Source organism: Bos javanicus, chromosome 7 (assembly GCF_032452875.1).
Source record: "Bos javanicus breed banteng chromosome 7, ARS-OSU_banteng_1.0, whole genome shotgun sequence".
NCBI classification, from domain to species: domain Eukaryota; kingdom Metazoa; phylum Chordata; class Mammalia; order Artiodactyla; family Bovidae; genus Bos; species Bos javanicus.
Genome location: NC_083874.1, coordinates 24,020,445 through 24,037,930, shown reverse-complemented (window position 1 = coordinate 24,037,930; position 17,486 = coordinate 24,020,445). Strand labels below are relative to the sequence as shown.

The following is a 17,486-nucleotide window of genomic DNA, read 5'->3' as shown; positions in this document are numbered from 1 at the left end:
CTTTATCTATACCACTGTTTTCAAATTCCTGACAAAGAGGAGAGGAAGAATCCTTCTGCTCATTAAACCTGTTCATTTTTCACAATTAAGAAATAAGTGTTAAAATCTCTCACATTTGAATTAGCTTTGAGTTTCATAAAACACTGTATAATTACCTGAATAATAAAAACAATGACTAGGCTAGATTCAAAACTTTATCAGCAAGTATGAACAAAAGAGCAGTTAACTAAGCCTCTTTCTAAAACGATATTATTTAAAAGCCAAAACATTTAGAATCAACCCTTTATAGCTAAAAGTAATTTTACTGTTCCTACTGCCATTGTTTTGCCATTTTTTTAATGTAATAGTCACAAATGTCTTTCATGAACTCTAAACATAGCAAATTAAAAAAAATTGTATCATCATCAACACATAGATGCACAACTTTTGGAGCCTTTTTTTTTTTTTTTAAGTTATTCAGAAAGATTCCCAGTGGATACCCAAGGACATCAGTGTCTCGTGCTACCCACACACCTGAAACTTTCCTCCTGGCCATCATTGGAACTGATATAAATCCATGGATACAATCATACATCCTACATTTCATAATTTCAAAACCCTTCTACTTCCAGAATCTCACTCATCTCAATGATAATCTTGTAAGATAAGTATAAAACCTGCATTTTGCAAGAGAAGAAATGGAGACTTTTAAGGTCATCAAAAGACTTGTCAGAAAGAAAAATGGAGTGAGAGCTCAGATCTTCTAAACCTCGTTTGGTTGTTCTTTTCACTCTAGATTTTATTTTCTCATGACTGTCATGGGAGTTTGGTATACACCCGCTGTTGACAAAAACAGGAGAAGTTGAACTGTCCTCCACCCACAGCCATTCATACAGGCACGTTCTTTTCCAGCCCCAGTCTCAAGAGTCAATCTAGAAAATGCACAGTTTAACTGACACGATGGACGTGAGTCTGGGTGAACTCCGGGAGTTGGTGATGGACAGGAAGGCCTGGCGTGCTGCGATTCATGGGGTCGCAAAGAGTCGGACACAACTGAGCGACTGAACTGAAGTGAACCGAAGTGAGTGCAAACACAGTTGTGCCCAGAAGGCCGGGAAACCTGAATGCCATACGGGTGCAATGTTTTGTCAGTGTAGATTCACAAGGCTTTTTTGTAAGATAAAAAGCAAACCCTGGATCCCACTATTAAGAATTCTCATGGATTAATGATTCTTTATCAGTATGTAATGTTGATAGAATGTCTTTTTCCTATCACAACTTTCCAGAGTACAGGACCTGATATATTCAACCTTGCCTTGGCTCATCCCTAAATTCAGTGCCAGCCCGAGGATGCCCCAACTCCTCTGGCGTTGGGACAGGAGCCTGGTACCAGAAAAGCTGACATCAGAGCTACTCTGAGGAGAACAGGACCTCCTGCCCTGAGATGAATCCCTCAAACACCCACTCTTCAAGTAAGGCGCTTGCCAGGTAAGGCACCAAGGCATCTTTATACTTTAAAAAAAAAAAAAACACGCACCTTTTACATTTTACAGTGACCAAACACTCTGAGTTGTTTACCATGGAGAAAAAGCAGAAGAAAGGAGAAAAAAATTTTCCCTGTATCTTGGTGTTCATTTCTCACCACCAGATGGCAGGTGAGCACCAGGATGTGAATCTCCTGCCAGTCCAAGTTGAGGACGCTGGTTCTTTAGTGTTGAAACAGAAATCCACACGAGTGAGTGGAGAATTTCCAAAGAATAGGAGTGCTTAGCTGCTGATTCAGCCCTGGAATGGAGAGCCCGGGGCCTGCGGAGCCTGTTGAGTGTGCATCAGCGCAGGGAAGTGACAGTAATTGGGGTTCCTTACTGCGAAGGCTTCAGACCGCTGCGGTTCAAGCTGCGCAGCCGGAACTCATTAACCAAGTCCTCCGTGGTGTCTTTACTCAAACTGAGGTTCATGCTTGTTAAAAAATGCAGAAACCCAGGACAGCTATACCGGAAACTTCGTGTTTAACGGGCTCCCCGGGTGATTCTTCTCCTTCTTAAGCTTGGGAAAAGAACTTGAAGAGTGCAGGGTCCTGGGTAAAAGCTTTTCAAAGCTAGGGCTCAGGTGTGTGGGGGCCCATGAGACTCCTGGGCTGCACTGGGAGTTGCAGAACACTCACTCCAGGCTCCCAGGAAGCTGTGCTCCACTTGGTAGCATCTCTCTCTGATACAAAAAGGCAGACATAGAGCTATAAGTCATCTCTTTGCCCTGGCAGCGTCCCTCGACTCTACCCTCTCCTCAGGAAAACAAAATTCATAAACAGTTTAACCCTTAAGATACTTAAAAACTGATCATGATTCAATAGATACTTTATAATTAAAGCATTTAGCTGAAATTGGTCCTGCATTTTAGATGAAATCTTAGTAACACGGTTTTCAATTGAAGGAAGCCTCAGCCATCAGGGATAAGGAGGTACCCAGGTCTCACTCATCAGCAAGATTTTGGTGTGAGTCAGAAGTTGGCAGTCCAGCCACAACTGGCTCAAAAGCTGGTTTCTGGGCTTCAAGGTCAATCTGTCTGACCCTGGACATGCGTAAGAGGTTTCAATTCTACAGTCACCAGTTTGAGTGAGAAGAAAAGTAATGCCCAACCTGCCTCCAGAAAAATAGTATTGGAGTAAATTCAGTTTAAAATCATTTATCAAGATTACTAATTCAACCAAGTCAAATTTTTAATTCTTCATTTTATTCCCTAAATTATCTCATTTAAATCTAAATGTACTTACGGCTGCTGCTGTTGCTGCTGCTAAGTCGCTTCAGTCGTGTCTGACTCTGTGCGACCCCAGAGACGGCAGCCCACCAGGCTCCCCGTCCCTGGGATTCTCCAGGCAAGAACACTGGAGTGGGTTGCCATTTCCTTCTCCAAAATGTACTTATGGAAAGGGGTGCAATTCTAAGAAGGACAAGCCTGTTCAGATAATTGAGCACACACCCATGGCGGGAGGGAGAGCTACCCCCCCCCTTGTTGTTCTATAGCATCGGTACTATGGGGTGCTGGCTCCTGCAGGTAATACCACGGTTACCCGCACAGTAGACTGGAGTTTCTAGCCATCAGCTCCCTCCTGAAGGTCCACATACCTCCCTGTCACATGCTTCTCCTCCATCTATGACTTTCCTTTGGCCAGATGACCTCTGAAGATGGTCACCAGCTCAGCCTCCAGGCTTAGTCCTCATAGAGCTTGAATTTTTAGTATTATTCCAAGGCAGGAAGACTATCAGTTTGATCTCTTATACCCATTTTGAGTCTGTCCTGTTTTGTGATAAGAGCAGCATCTTTGAATGATATGATTTAGACCAGGGCCCCTTGATCTCTTGGGAAGTCTTCACATCTGTCAATGCAGTTTGAGATACCTCTCACAACAGGAGATGGCAAGAGATAACCTAGGGGAAGAGGTAGAAATGAGCATGAATATTTGATTCTTCCTTCCCACTTCATCTTGCCACATATGCTTGTGCCCACAGAGGGTGAATCATCAGATTAAGTTCCTTTATTTCAACACAGTTCCTCTCAGGACCTGTCCACAAGGAAGTGGTTAATATTACCACCTTCACCCAGACAGTAAGTAAGAGGGTTCTGGAATTCCCCTGGAGTGCTCGAAACCTCGTGGGAAACACTGAGTAAAATGTATTTGAAGAAAGGCAAAAGCATAGCCATGGAGCAAAGATCAGCTGTAGCCAAGAGTTGGGGTGGTTTGAATGCATGACTAACAAGGGGCAGCCTGAAGGTGCTTTTCAAGTGCAATAGTAATTCTGGTAACAGACACACAGCTCTATAAATGTGTTAAAACTTAGCAAACCATGCACCCGAAATTTACCTCCTATAAACCCTGACCGCTCTCTTTCTTGCACTGGCAAAGCCTCTCTTTCTACTAGATGATTCCTCCCAACAGATAAAAATGTTAAAATATCCCACATCTTTTAAAACCAGTTAAAAACAACAGCAGCAAAAAGTAACATCATCACCCTATATTCCTCTCCAGCTATTGCCTCAGTTTTCTCTACAATAAATTTGAAAATAATTTCAAATGAATTACAATACATTTGAAAGAATTCTCAGTCATGTTTTCAGCTTTCTCTCCTGTTATTCTCTCTTGAACCCATTCTATTCATACTTTCATTTCCATGAATCTACTAAAATTGTCTTGCCAAGACGTTGCCAAGCCCAAAGGTCAGTTGCAATCCTCAACCACTCAGTTTGTTGAGAGCATTTGCCTGGCGGATCCTCCTAAAAACATTTCCAAAATTTGGTGTCCAGTTTATTTACTATCTCATGATGCTTGAATGACTCCTTTTTATTTGCCTTTGCTGGATTGTCTTCAATTTCTCATCCTCTACATGTAGAGAGAGCATCCCAGTGCTCTGTCCTCACATCTTCTCATCGACCCTCATTTCTGTGGTGACCTCACTCAACACCATGATTTAGATCCCATCACTGGTAATTCCAGATACTCCATTGCCCGAGCTAGTCTCACAAGTCCAAATTTATATATACAACTAACTACTCAGTCTCACTGGTCAGAGGTCTAATTGCCGATTCGGTTTTGCCATAAGCTCTTTTGGATTATTACAATAACCTCTTAACTGCTCTCTCTGCATTCCTGCCTCACACAGTCTCATCTTAACATAACAGCTAGTTTTGTTGTTGATATTTAGTGAGACCAACTCATGTCTCACTCTTTTTGCAACCCCATAGACTGTAGCTCCTCTATCCATGGGATTCCCCAGGCAAGAATACTGGAGTGGGTTGCCATTTCCTTCTCCAGGGGGTCTTCCTGACCCAGGGATCAAACGTGTATCTCCTGCATTGGCAGGAGGTATTTTTTTTTTTTTTGAATTGAGCCACCAGAGAAGCTCAATGTAACAGTTAGAGAGGCCTTTGAAAAATATAACTTAATCGTGTCACTCTTCTGATTAAAATCTTTCAATGTTTTTTGTTGTTGTTGTAAACTGAAAGTCTGTATCCCCTCAAAACCCGTATGTTGAATCCTAACCCCCAAAGGAATGATTAGGAGATGAGACCTCCAGAATGTGATTAGGTCCTGAGGGTGGAGCCCTCGTGAATGAGATTGTTGATCTTAAAAAAGAGATCCCAGAAATCTCTCTTACACTCTTTGTCATGTGAGGATAATGGCCTTCTGCCACCTTACAGAGAGCTGTCAGCAGAACTCAACAATGCTGGCACCCTGATCTCAAAGCTGCAGCCTCCAGAACTCTAAAAACTAAATCTTTGTTGTTTGTAAGCCATACAGTCTATGATATTCTGTTATAGCAGCTTAAGCCACCTGTCTTATTCAGAATAAAAGCTGAAGTCCATGCTGTGACCTAAAAGTTTAACGTGCTTTGGCTCCCACACTCTCTCTGACCTCATCTCCGTTTTTCTCATTAGGCTCTGGTCACACTGTACTCTTAGGTACTCCTCGAAAACACCAACTGTTTTCCCAGCGCAGGGCTGCTGCATTTGCTCTCTTTCACTGGAAGAGCTCTTAGATGACCTCGTGGCTCGTCCACTCATTTATTTCACTTCTCTGCTCCAGTTCCTTGCTTTTTCAGAGTCATCCTCTAACCATTTACCTAAGATAATCTACTTTTCCCCATCCTACTCCAGGTAACCCTCTCCCTTTCCCAAATGAATTTTCTCCATAGAACTTATCACTCCCAAACATATTTTGTTTTTGTTTATTGACTGTCATTCTACCTGTTTCTCCCTCACTCCTGCATGCCACCACCGCCACCAGCATAAATGAGCCACAGGATCAAAGAATTTAATTCACTGCAGAAGCCCCAGTACTTAATTAACTGATTGAATAATTATGTAACATTGACACTAAAATAGAAGTCTCACAAAGATTGAAAACTGGTGGCCCTGTCTGTTTTTAATATTTTTAAAATGCACAGCTATAGTTAGAATTTTGATGAAGTTATCAGTTATGAACATTAGGATTTCACATCAGTATGTGGTTTTATAACTTCTATTGAAAAATTAGAAATTGCCAATTTCAATTGACACTTGGTACATTCTGGGCTTCCCTGATAGCTCAGTTGGTAAAGAATCCACCTGCAGTGCAGGAGACCCTGGTTCAATTCCTGGGTCGAGAAGATCTGCTGGAGAAGGGATAGGCTACCCACGCCAGTATTCATGGACTTTCCTTGTGGCTCAGCTGGTAAAGAATCTGCCTGCAGTGTGGGAGACCTGGGTTCAATCCCTGGGTTGGAAAGATACCCTGGAGAAGGGAAAGGCTACCCACTCCAGTATTCTGGCCTACAGAATTCCATGGACTGTACAGTCCATGGGGTCGCAAAAAGTTGGACACGACTGGGAGACTTACACTGGTACATTCTAGGCATTGTTATTGCATTACAGCTGTTCCAAAAAATGATGACACTTAATCATGAAACTTCTCAGTGATGAATTACTGTAGCCGAAACACAGAAAGGTAGGACCTTTTCTAGAGTCTTCTATCTAGTTATCTGGGAGCTGGAATGCAAAGCATTACAATTCAGATAAGTGCACCTTCACAGATCCTGCCTTTACCCTCTCTGAAGGCAGCATTCCTAAAAGGCTACAAACATTTGGAGCTCAGTGCCAGCCTCCCTGTTGAGCTGAAACAAGCCTTTTATAACTTTGCTGCCTCCAGCCAGTTCTCTCCTTTACATCACCTGCTTTAGCCTTGTATCCATTCACCACAGTTTACAGTCCTTATCAGATTGAGATAGTCAGATTTGAATCAACAGTCATTTGAATGTCCATTTATATGCACACTTAAATCAGGACACTTAAATCAGTCACTTAAATCAGGTTCTAAATGTGATAAAAGGTAAGTAAAATACAATTCTTGTTTTTACAGGGCTTAATTTTTTTTTTTTTAGTGAGCACACATACATGTTATGTAACTTATCAATGGTAAAAGGCACTCATGAAAGAGCAATACCAATGATAAACCAGTAAAGTTCAGAGTTCAATGCAATGAATATTTTATTAACCCCAGCCTTGTCATGGGGCAGGAATTTCATTTTTACTGATATATTCAAAGAATCTATAATACCTTGTACATTATAAGTGCTCGATACACACTTCTGAAATATGTGACTCATTCAAGAAATTTTATCTTCTTCTTGATTTCGCTTAACTTCAGATTCTCTTTTCCCCTTTTCATATGTTTAATGAGAAAACACTTTTAATGATGCTGGATGCTTGGGGCTGGTGCACTGGGACGGCCCACAGGGATGGTATGGGGAGGGAGGAGGGAGGAGGGTTCGGGATGGGGAACACATGTATACCTGTGGCGGATTCATTTTGATATTTGGCAAAACTAATACAATTATGTAAAGTTTAAAAATAAAATAAAATTGGAAGAATAAAAAAAAAAAAAAAAATTTATCATCATCAGCAAACTAAAAAAAAAAAAAAAAAAAAAGATAAACGGAGGAAATTTTTAAATTTAAGAGTACATTTGAGCAAAAATCTTTTATTAATTTAATTTTTGTAGTATAGTTGATTTACAATGTTGTGTTAATTTTTGCGATACTGCAAAGTGATCCAGTTATATGTATATATGTATTATTTTTCATTATAGTATACTATACAGTATAGTATATAGTATAGTATAGGGAACTTATTGTTTATCCATTGTATTTATAATACTATATATGCAAAAGTGTATTTGAATCAGATAGCACCCAACAAGAAATGATTAGCAGCTCTCTACCACTGGGAGCCACAGGAAGGACTTTCAGAAAAAGTGCAGAAGCAAAGAAAGGAAATGATTACATTAATTATAGTTTAAAGCCTAGCTGGCTATCTGTGATTGGTTGTCCTTAGCATTTTGATTTCATAACCTTGAGGCATTTCCAGGCTGCCATGACACAGAGATCCTTCCATCTAATGGCCTCCTTGTTTAATTAATTGAGCAGCTCAGAGAAAGTAAGTTTGAGAAATAATACATCCCAGGTGGCTCAAGCTAAAGAATCCACCTGCCAAGCAGGAGACATGAGTCCCATCCCTGGGTTGGGAAGATTCCCCGGGGAAGGAAATGGCAACCCACTCCAGTATTCTTGTCTGGGAAATCCCACGGACAGAGGAGCCTGGTGTGCTACAGTCCATGGAGTCACAAAAAAGTCAGACCTGACATGACTTAGCGACTAAACAACAACATGAGCGCAAGTACAGTACAGTGGCAGTTCAAAGAAAAAGTTCACATCTGTTTGCAGAAGATCTGAGGTTTCATGGAAGAAATGCCCTTGGAAATAGGTCTGAAAGAACTGGTAAAATGTGAGTGAGCAGAGATAAATACAAGGCTCTTCCAGGCCCATAAAAGTGAGTCAGACCAAATTGTTTGTATTATATGCCATGGAGTTTGGCAGCAGCTCAGGGAGTTGAGCGGGTGAATGTTGATTATCTTTTGACATTTACTTGGCTTAAGAAAACAACTGAAAATGGATCTATGCTATAAAAAATTAGTAACTAAAGCAAAAGTAAAATTCTGGCTTTGATTTATTTACACGGTGATCTATGGCAGTTTTCCAAGCTCTTAGTCTCATGTGAGCAGATAGTTCTGTCAGCTTTGTCTTTTTCCACCCAAAATCAAGCCACAAAGATACTAGTTAAGGAGCAAGAGCCTGGTATTTGGCCTCAGTTGCCACTGGTGTGACCCTGGGCCAGTCACTCACTTAGCGTGACCTTCACCCGCTAAAAACTCAGTACTCATTCCTTGCCTTCCTCACAACAGTGGCATGATCAAATGAGTGAACACACAGCAAGAATTCCTTGTAATTGGTGAGGTGCTCCGCCAAAGAAAGACGGCCTTATTGTCGTTCTCTGCTGTCCCCAGCAGCCTCAGCAGTATAATGCTGGCATATGTGAAAGCATGTAAAGACCCCATGGTGTAAAATGCATCTTCCCTTATTAACATAGTCGATGATTCCCCTCAGGGCATATGTTTCTGGTCTATCTGGAATCTAAGTGACATCGTGCCTCTGTATTTCTTTGCTGTTATATGCAGGTATTATTTTCTATTTGCTGAGAAGGCCTTTAATTAGGGTAAAACCATTCAAAGTCAAATAGGATTTTGACATTTATGGAGTCACTCTGTGCCCAAGAGTAAATGTAGCTTAATTGTTATGACATGGTAACTGGAAAATTCTTAAAGAGATGGGAATAACAGACCACCTTACCTGCCTCCTAAGAAACCAGTATACTGGTCAAGAAGCAACAGTTTAGAACCAGACATGGGACAATGGACTGGTTCCAAATTGGGAAAGGAGTACAAGGCTGTATATTGTCACCCTATTTATTTAACTTATATACAGAGTACATCATGCAAAATGCCAGGTTGGATGAAGCACAAGCTAGAATCAGGATTGCCGGGAGAAATATCCATAACCTTATATATGCAGATGACACTACCCTTATGGCAGAAAGCAAAGAGGAACTGAAGAACCTCTTGATGAAAGTGAGACAAGAAGAGTGAAAAAGCTGTCTTAAAACTCAGCATTTAAAATACTAAGATCATGGCATCTAGCCCCATCACTTCATGGCAAATAGATGGGGTAACAATGGAAACAGTGACAGACTTTATTTTCATGGGCTCCAAAATCACTGCAGATGGTGACTGCAGCCATGAAATTAAAAGACTCTTGCTCCTGGAAGGAAAAGCTATGACCAACCGAGACAGCATATTAAAAAGCAGAGACATTACTTTGCTAACAAAAGTCCATCTAGTCAAAGCTATGGTTCTTCCAGTGGTCGTGTAGGGATGTGAGAGTTGGACCATGAAGAAAACTGAGTGCCAAAGAGTTGATGCTTTTGAACTGTGGTGTTGGAGAAGACTCTTGAGAGTCCCCTGGACTGCAAGGAGATCAAACTAGTCCTAAAGGAAATCAGTCCTGAATATTCATTGGAAGAACTGATGCTGAAGTTGAAGCTCCAATACTTTGGCCACCTGATGCAAAGAACTGACTCATTGGAAAAGACTCCAATGCTGGAAAAGATTGGAGGCAGGAAGAAAAGGGGATGACAGAGGATGAGATGGTTGGACGGCATCACCAACTCAATGGATGTGAGTTTAGTAAATTCCAGGAGTTGTTGATGCACAGGGAAGCCTGGCGTGCTGCAGTCCGTGGGGTCACAAAGAGTCAGGCATGACTGAGTGACTGAACTGAACTGAACTGTTGTGACATAAGCAAGGCTTTGATTAGTGAACTATGATGGAAAAAGACATTATGTGCCCCCAGGCAAAAAAGAATGATTGTGAAAGGAATATGACAACAACAACAAAAACAGAGCAGGTTCCATGCACAGAACTACAAATACAGTGTAACCCCATAGTGGGGCTATACAGTGAGGTAACACTCTTGATAGAAATCTGAAGATGATCTGCAAATGTAACAGGTTGAAATTCCACGTTACAAAACTGTCTGGGCACTGAGTTAACTCATGGCCTCATCAACCTCTGTTCTCTTTCTGACAACCTCTGTGAGTTTCCACACCCTAATTAGACCAGATGAAATGGGATTAACTGAGGGTACTGTCTAGTCCTGGCACTTAGAAAAACCCATAAGTAAGATAAAGGGTTTTCTTTTTTGATAATTAGTTCTTTCGCTCTAAACCTACCTTGAAGTTGGTTTTGCTTTCATTGCTCTTGCTGCTTTTTATACAGTTACTTCTTTCTCTTTTCTTCTCCCTCTCTCCACTTCTCTATCCATCTTGTATCATGTGTGGTCACTTACACAAAGGGTAACCCTTCTACCATACCACGTATCCCACTGCTGTCTCAAATCCACTCTAGGTGTCAAAGTTTATCTACCATGGACTCTGATTTCTGTGGATTCTTCCTTCTACTCATGAGATAAGTGGTCATAAATTTATTGATGTGCCTTTCATCCCAGGAAATATATTTAAATTTTAGTTGGGACTTCTGAAAACATAAATTTAATACAGTGGCACTTCGTATAGTGAGAATTTAATTATAGAAGACAAACAAAAAGCAAATTTTTGTAATAAGTCTTGCAAAAATATTCTTTATAGACACAGCTACATAAGACTAAACTGGGTATTTGATGAAACCCACTTTAAGTATAGCGATATGGATAGCTTAAAAGTAAAAGAATGAAAAAAACTATACCATGCAAACACCACAAAATAGCTGGACTAGGCATATAATACCAAGCAAAATAGACTTCAGAAAAGGAACAGGGCTATAAAGAGGGACATTATGTAATGATAATGGGGTCAATTAAAAAAAGATCTAAAATTGTATGCACATAATAACAAGTCTTCAAAGTACGTGAACCAAAAATAATAAAGGAGAAACCAACTTGTCCACATTGTAGTGAGGATTTCCACACTCCTCTCTCATGAACATGTGGTAGTGCTTTGAAGTATGTCAGTTCAGCTAGACTGAAATACATCTCCCACAATTTACTTTTCTCTGTATTTTCTACAGGGTGACTCAAACCTTGTTGTGCAGAATTAGAAGGGCAGAAGTAAAAAACCATCCATTTTGCAACTCACACATGCTGGCTTCTCTGCTGGCTCATCTTATTGGAAAAGACAGCAGCCACCTTCTCCTGATTCCCCTTCAGGCTCTCCAGTTCCTGAGCCAGGTGCATGGCACGTTCCATGATGAAGGCAAATAGCAATAGCTTCTCTTGTGAGACATCTATAGCATCTTGGTCAGAGATGGCAAGAACTGATAGGTGTTCAGTTCATCCTCTTATGTCCTGATCTTGTCTGTGGGTCATAGCTTGTCTGTGCTTTTCCCTCTGTTACATCCATCTTTCCTTCCTGGCTGTCCGGCCTTCAGACTTCAGCTCCAGTATCAGAGGCAAAGACTTACAGACACTAGTGAAAGTCACTCAGTTGTGTCTGATTTTTTGCGACGCCATGGACTATATAGTCCGTGGAATTCTCCAGGCCAGAATACTGGAGTGGGTAGCCTATCCTTTCTCCAGGAGATCTCCCCAACCCAGGAATTGAACTGGGGTCTCCTGCACTGCAGGTGGATTCTCTACGAGCTGAGCTACCAGGGAAGCCCTGATACTAACAAACTCCCGTACAGACACTAACAAACTCCCACAGTTGTGTAAGGTCAAATCTTTGTGGAATATCCTTTAATCTGTCTATTGGCTGACTAGTATAAGTTGGTATCAAGAATGGTTTCAGAGGAACAGAATCTTTCACATTAGCTTTCTAAAATGATTTTGACTTTCCTGGACTGGATCCTCTGATCTGATTAGACTTTTGGCGTTAATGACCTCATTCTAGGGATAAAAAGGATATGTCATCCATGAAATGCAGTTGTGCAAGTGCTGTTCAAATTATCACCTATAGATAACTGTAATCAAGTGCCTATAGAAGCTGAGTCTTCTCTTTGGGTGGCCTAGTAATTGCTTCCATAGAACATTTTAGTAAAAACAGAGTATAATGAAGTTGTTTGGCCATTGTGCTGCAGGAATGGGGGAAGAAAATAGTGAGCTCAGGGCTTTAAATTCCAAGCTTAAAGTCTTCATAAAGGAAATAAAAGCTTGAATAACAGTTCTGGAGGAAATTTTTATCTCTTATAGCCACAGGGAAGATATTTCTAAAAATCAAACCCAATTTCTGATTTGTGGGTAGTGGAATTACACATGCAAATTGAATTCCCAGTTCTATAGAATCTCTGTTTTTTGTTGTTGTTTTGTCTCTGCTGGGTCTTTGTTGCTGGCTGCAGGCTTTCTCTAGTTGCAGGGAGCAGGGGCTACTGTCTAGTATGGTGTGTGGGATTCTCTTCAAACCCATATTCCCCACATTGACAGGTGGGTTCTTAACCACTGAACCATGAGGGAAGTCCTAGAATCTCGTTAAAGTTAGAGCATTGAATAGAATAGAGCTAGAACAGAACCTGAAAAATTGGAAAGGGATCATATGGGCAAAAGGAGAAGAGGATGGCAGAGGGTGAGGTGGTTGGATGGCATCACTGACTCAATGGACATGAACCTGAGAAAACTCTGGGAGATAGTGAAGGATAGGGGAGCCTGGTCTTCTGCAGTCTATGGGATCACAAAAAGGTGGATACAACTTAGCAACTGAACAACAACTTAGGCAGATTCTAATCAAGCTCAAGACTTCAAATCGCCACCACCACCCCATTCTGCCAAGCCTCCTTTGCTTGTAGAAGCAGCCTTTTAACCTCTGTCTAAGCGGGTTAGACTTCCCTTGTCTGAAGAACCTGCATGGACTTCCCCCTGAGGTGGCTATCTTGCAAAGTACTGCTGAAGCTGCCCAGAGCATGTGCCCACCACTGCTTTTTCTTCTAAAACTGTTACAAAACTCATGATCCAGCAGATCCCAGAGGGTAATATACCAGCTATGACCTGTGAGAACATCTGATAAACACAAATATAATAATTTTCCAGAAAGCTGGGAAATATGTACAGGAATAGATTTTATGAGTGGAGCGTCAAAGTGGAAGCAATATAAATTGGATCAGGATGATCTGTTGAAAAGGGTCACTAATCAGATTTTATACTGTCAAAATTGAAGGACTAAAGATGGCTCTAACAGTTTTCTTGGTTAGTTGTCCAAAATGTGAACCCACAATGGCCTACACTAAATCCAGTTAAAGTACCAGATTTTTGTAACACTATAGGATAAGTTGGAGAAGGCAATGGCACCCCACTCCAGTACTCTTGCCTGGAAAATCCAATGGATGGAGGAGCCTGAAAGGCTGCAGTCCATGGGGTCACTGAGTGTCTTCACTTTCACTTTTCACTTGCATGCATTGGAGAAGGAAATGGCAACCTACTCCAGTGTTCTTGCCTGGAGAATCCCAGGGATGGGGGAGACTGGTCGGCTGCTGTCTGTGGGGTCACACAGAGTCGGACACGACTGAAGTGACTTAGCAGCAGTAGCAGCAGGATAAGTTGCTTGTTATATGCCAAGTTTTATTTGTAGCTATTAGTTTGGTCTTATTAAATGTATCACTCAACTTTGATACTGGGGATAATGATATGTTTCATTCACTTGTTTCAGAGAAGCATTTGCTAGAATTCTCTGACCACAATGGTTAGTCTTTTTCCTGATACTGTCAGTTTGCTTTTTTATGAAAGTAATTCTCTAATGATAAAAACTTATACACTTATTTAAGTTTGTAACTCATCATTCTCCTTTAAGCTCTCCCCAAATAAAACTTGGGCTTCCCTCATAGCTCGGTCAGTAAAGAATCCCCCTGTGGTGCAGGAGCCTGCCTGCAATGCAGGAGACCCAGGTTCAATTCCTGGGTCCAGAAGATTCCCTGAAGAAGGAAATGACAACCAACTCCAGTATTCTTGCCTGGAAAATCCCATGGACAGAGGCCTGGTGGGCTACATACAGTCCACGGGGTCGCAAGACTCGGACACGACTTAGCGACTAAACCACCAAATAAAATTCTCTTCACAAAGGAGCATTAATAAGTAATGGTGAGTTTATTAAAGTTAACACAGGTCACATGGAAAGGGATTCTATTTCACAGTGTACAGCATTCATTTAGAAAGTTTCCATGATATTTGCACCGTTCCAAGTTTCCCTTCTTGGCCTCCCATCTATCAGGTGTTTTCCTTCCCCTTTCCTCCCTCTGGCTCTATAATTCTTGTCTTAGTCCTGTGGTACCCCAGCCAGCTCCACTCACCACCACTAAAACCACCACCAATCTCTCTCTTGGTTTACTATGAACAGCAATTTAACCTTATCCCATATTCCTGCTGCAGACCATATAATTTAACCCACTACTTCATATAAATCCTGTATATCCAAGGTCATTTTGATCAGGAGAGACATGTTGATTATATTAAGAAAATGAAAGGTTTTCCAGCACCCATCTTCCTTACGAGGCAATTGAGCTTACACATTAAGTGGTATAATATAGTTCAATTCAAAGTAGAGAAAGAGGAAAGAAACCAAACTGAATGTTTTTCTGGTTATCCAAAGAGTCATGAATAACAACCTGAATTAATAGACTTGACCTATGCTTTTATTCCAAGTTTTAATCAGTTTCAGTGATGTTTGAGCATCTCTTTTAGGTAGCCACTCTGACAGCTACCAGACTGATCCATCATTTAGCCCAATTCTGTTCCAAAATCATGATAAGAGAAAATGCCAAACTTTCTTGGAAAATCAGTGATTTTTAACGTTTCTTTTCTCACATTGAATGATTTGTCTGTTGACAATGCTTTGTGTCCACACATATCTACACACAGGAAACTATCCCATTTTAAGGCAAATTACATAATTTTTTAGATGATAAAACATTTGTCTGAGATCAGAATTAGTGGTTACAATTGTTTAAGGCCATAAAGTAAAGTAATGCTCAAAATTCTCCAAGCAAGGCTTCAACAGTATATGAACTGAGAACTTCTAGTTGTTCAAGCTGAATTTAGAAAAGGCAGAGAAACCAGAGATCAAATTGCCAACATCTGTTGGATCATAGAAAAAGCAAGAGAATTCCAAAAAACATCTGCTTTATCGACTACACCAAAGCCTTTGACTGTGTGGATCACAACAAACTGTGAAAATTCTTAAAGAGATGGGAATGCCAGACCACCTTACCCGCCTTCTGAGAGACCAGTATGCAGGTCAAAAAACAACAGTTAGAACCAGACATGGAACAATGGACGGACTGGTTCCAAATTGGAAAAGGAATACGTCAAGGCTGTATATTGTCACCCTGCTTATTTAACTTATATGCAAAGTACATCCTGCAAAATGCTGGGCTGGATAAAGCACATGCTGGAATCAAGATTGCTGGGAAAAATATCAATAACCTCAGATATGCAGATAACACTACTCTTATGGCGGAAAGTGAAGAGGAACTAAAGAGCCTCTTGATGAAGGTGAAAGAGGAGAGTGGAAAAGCTGGCTTAATACTCAACATTCAAAAAAATAAGATCATGGCATTCAGTCCCATCACTTCATGGCAAATAGATGGGGAAACAATGGAAACAGTGACAGACTTTATTTTCTTGGGCTCCAAAATCACTGCAGATGGTGACTGCAGCCATGAAATTAAAAGATTCTTGCTCCTGGAAGGAAAAGCTATGACCAACCTAGACAGCATATTAAAAAGCAGAGACATTACTTTGCCGACAAAGGTCCATCTAGTCAATGCTATGGTTTTTCCAGTAGTCATGTATGGATGAGAGAGTTGGACCGTAAAGAAAGCTGAGTGCCAAAAAATTGATGCTTTTGAACTGTGGTGTTGGAGAAGACTCTTGGGAATCCCTTGGACTGTAAGGAGATCAAATCAGTCCATCTTAAAGGAAATCAGTCCTGAGTATTCATTGGAAGAACTGATGCTAAAACTCCAATACTTTGGCCACCTGATGCGAAGAACTGACTCTTCAGAAAAGACCCTGATGCCAGGAAAGATTGAGGGTAGGAGGAGAAGGGGACAACAGAGGATGAGATGGTTGGACGGCATCACCAACTCAATGGACATGAGTTTAAGGAAGCTCCAGGAGTTGGTGATGGACAGGGAAGCCTGCGTGCTGCAGTCCATGGGGTCACAAAGAGTCAGACATGTCTGAACAACTGAACTGAATTGAACTAAAGGCCATAAAACTCATGAGGGCACAAATATGTAACTTTAATATATCATTCATCTTTACTTATATTTCAAGTTTATATATCTCTTCTGATATCAGAAAGGATAAACTTAGTTGATCATAAGTCATTTTAGACATAAAGTCAGTTCTGGAATTTCCTCTGATCATTTTTCTCCCTCTGGCAATCATCTAATTTCTGAAGAGCTCACAGGGGTTGAATTACCTGGTCTGTGATCAGTGCCTCTGTTCACTGCGCTATCTGTTGGGATACTCTCACCAAGGCTTGTCTTCATGCCGGGTATCTTCTTTCTGTTGATTTCCTTACATAAGACACCAGTCCAGTCATTGGCACTTTTACCTCCATCCTCCACATCACAGCTGAGGGATGTATTCAGGTCTGCCATCTCTCTCTCGCATAAGCCTGTACCTTATTATGACAAAACAAAGTTTGAATTATTCCAAGCCATTCTAGATCTTGAAAAGCTTCTGTGTAGCCATCTGAGGCCTATTCTGACTCTAAAAATTCAGGCAGCCAATTCCATTCTCTTCCTCCTGTATCTGGGAGGCAAGGGAACTACCCCATGGATGCCATTGTTTTTCAAGTATGAAGCAGACCACTGTGCCCACTACCCTTGAATCTGTAAACTTAGCTGTTTACATAAGCACACACAGCCCTACCCCTTGAAGAATGAGTCCTGAGCAAGTCAGGTGCAAGCCCATGACAGCATCTAAATCTCTAGAAAGCCCTTTATCTTATCATTTATTAGAGTACTTTAAAAGCCAAGTAGGTAGCAATTATTGATCATAGTCTCTTGTTTTGTTGTGCTTCTCACCACAACACCCCCCACAGCTTAGCTCCTATCTAAAATTAAAAGACAGGGACCAAAAATGTATGTTCGAAACAAA

General features: G+C 41.0%; 1 long non-coding RNA gene across 1 annotated transcript; it reads right to left on the bottom strand.

The window, feature by feature from the left end:
* Window positions 1-18: 18 nt before the first annotated feature.
* LOC133250974 (uncharacterized) lies at window positions 19-17,237 on the bottom strand. Its single transcript, XR_009737465.1, has 3 exons — window positions 16,804-17,237; window positions 3,102-3,404; window positions 19-2,187 (listed from the first exon to the last, which is right to left on the bottom strand). It is a non-coding gene; the product is annotated as an uncharacterized LOC133250974 (long non-coding RNA).
* Window positions 17,238-17,486: the final 249 nt, after the last annotated feature.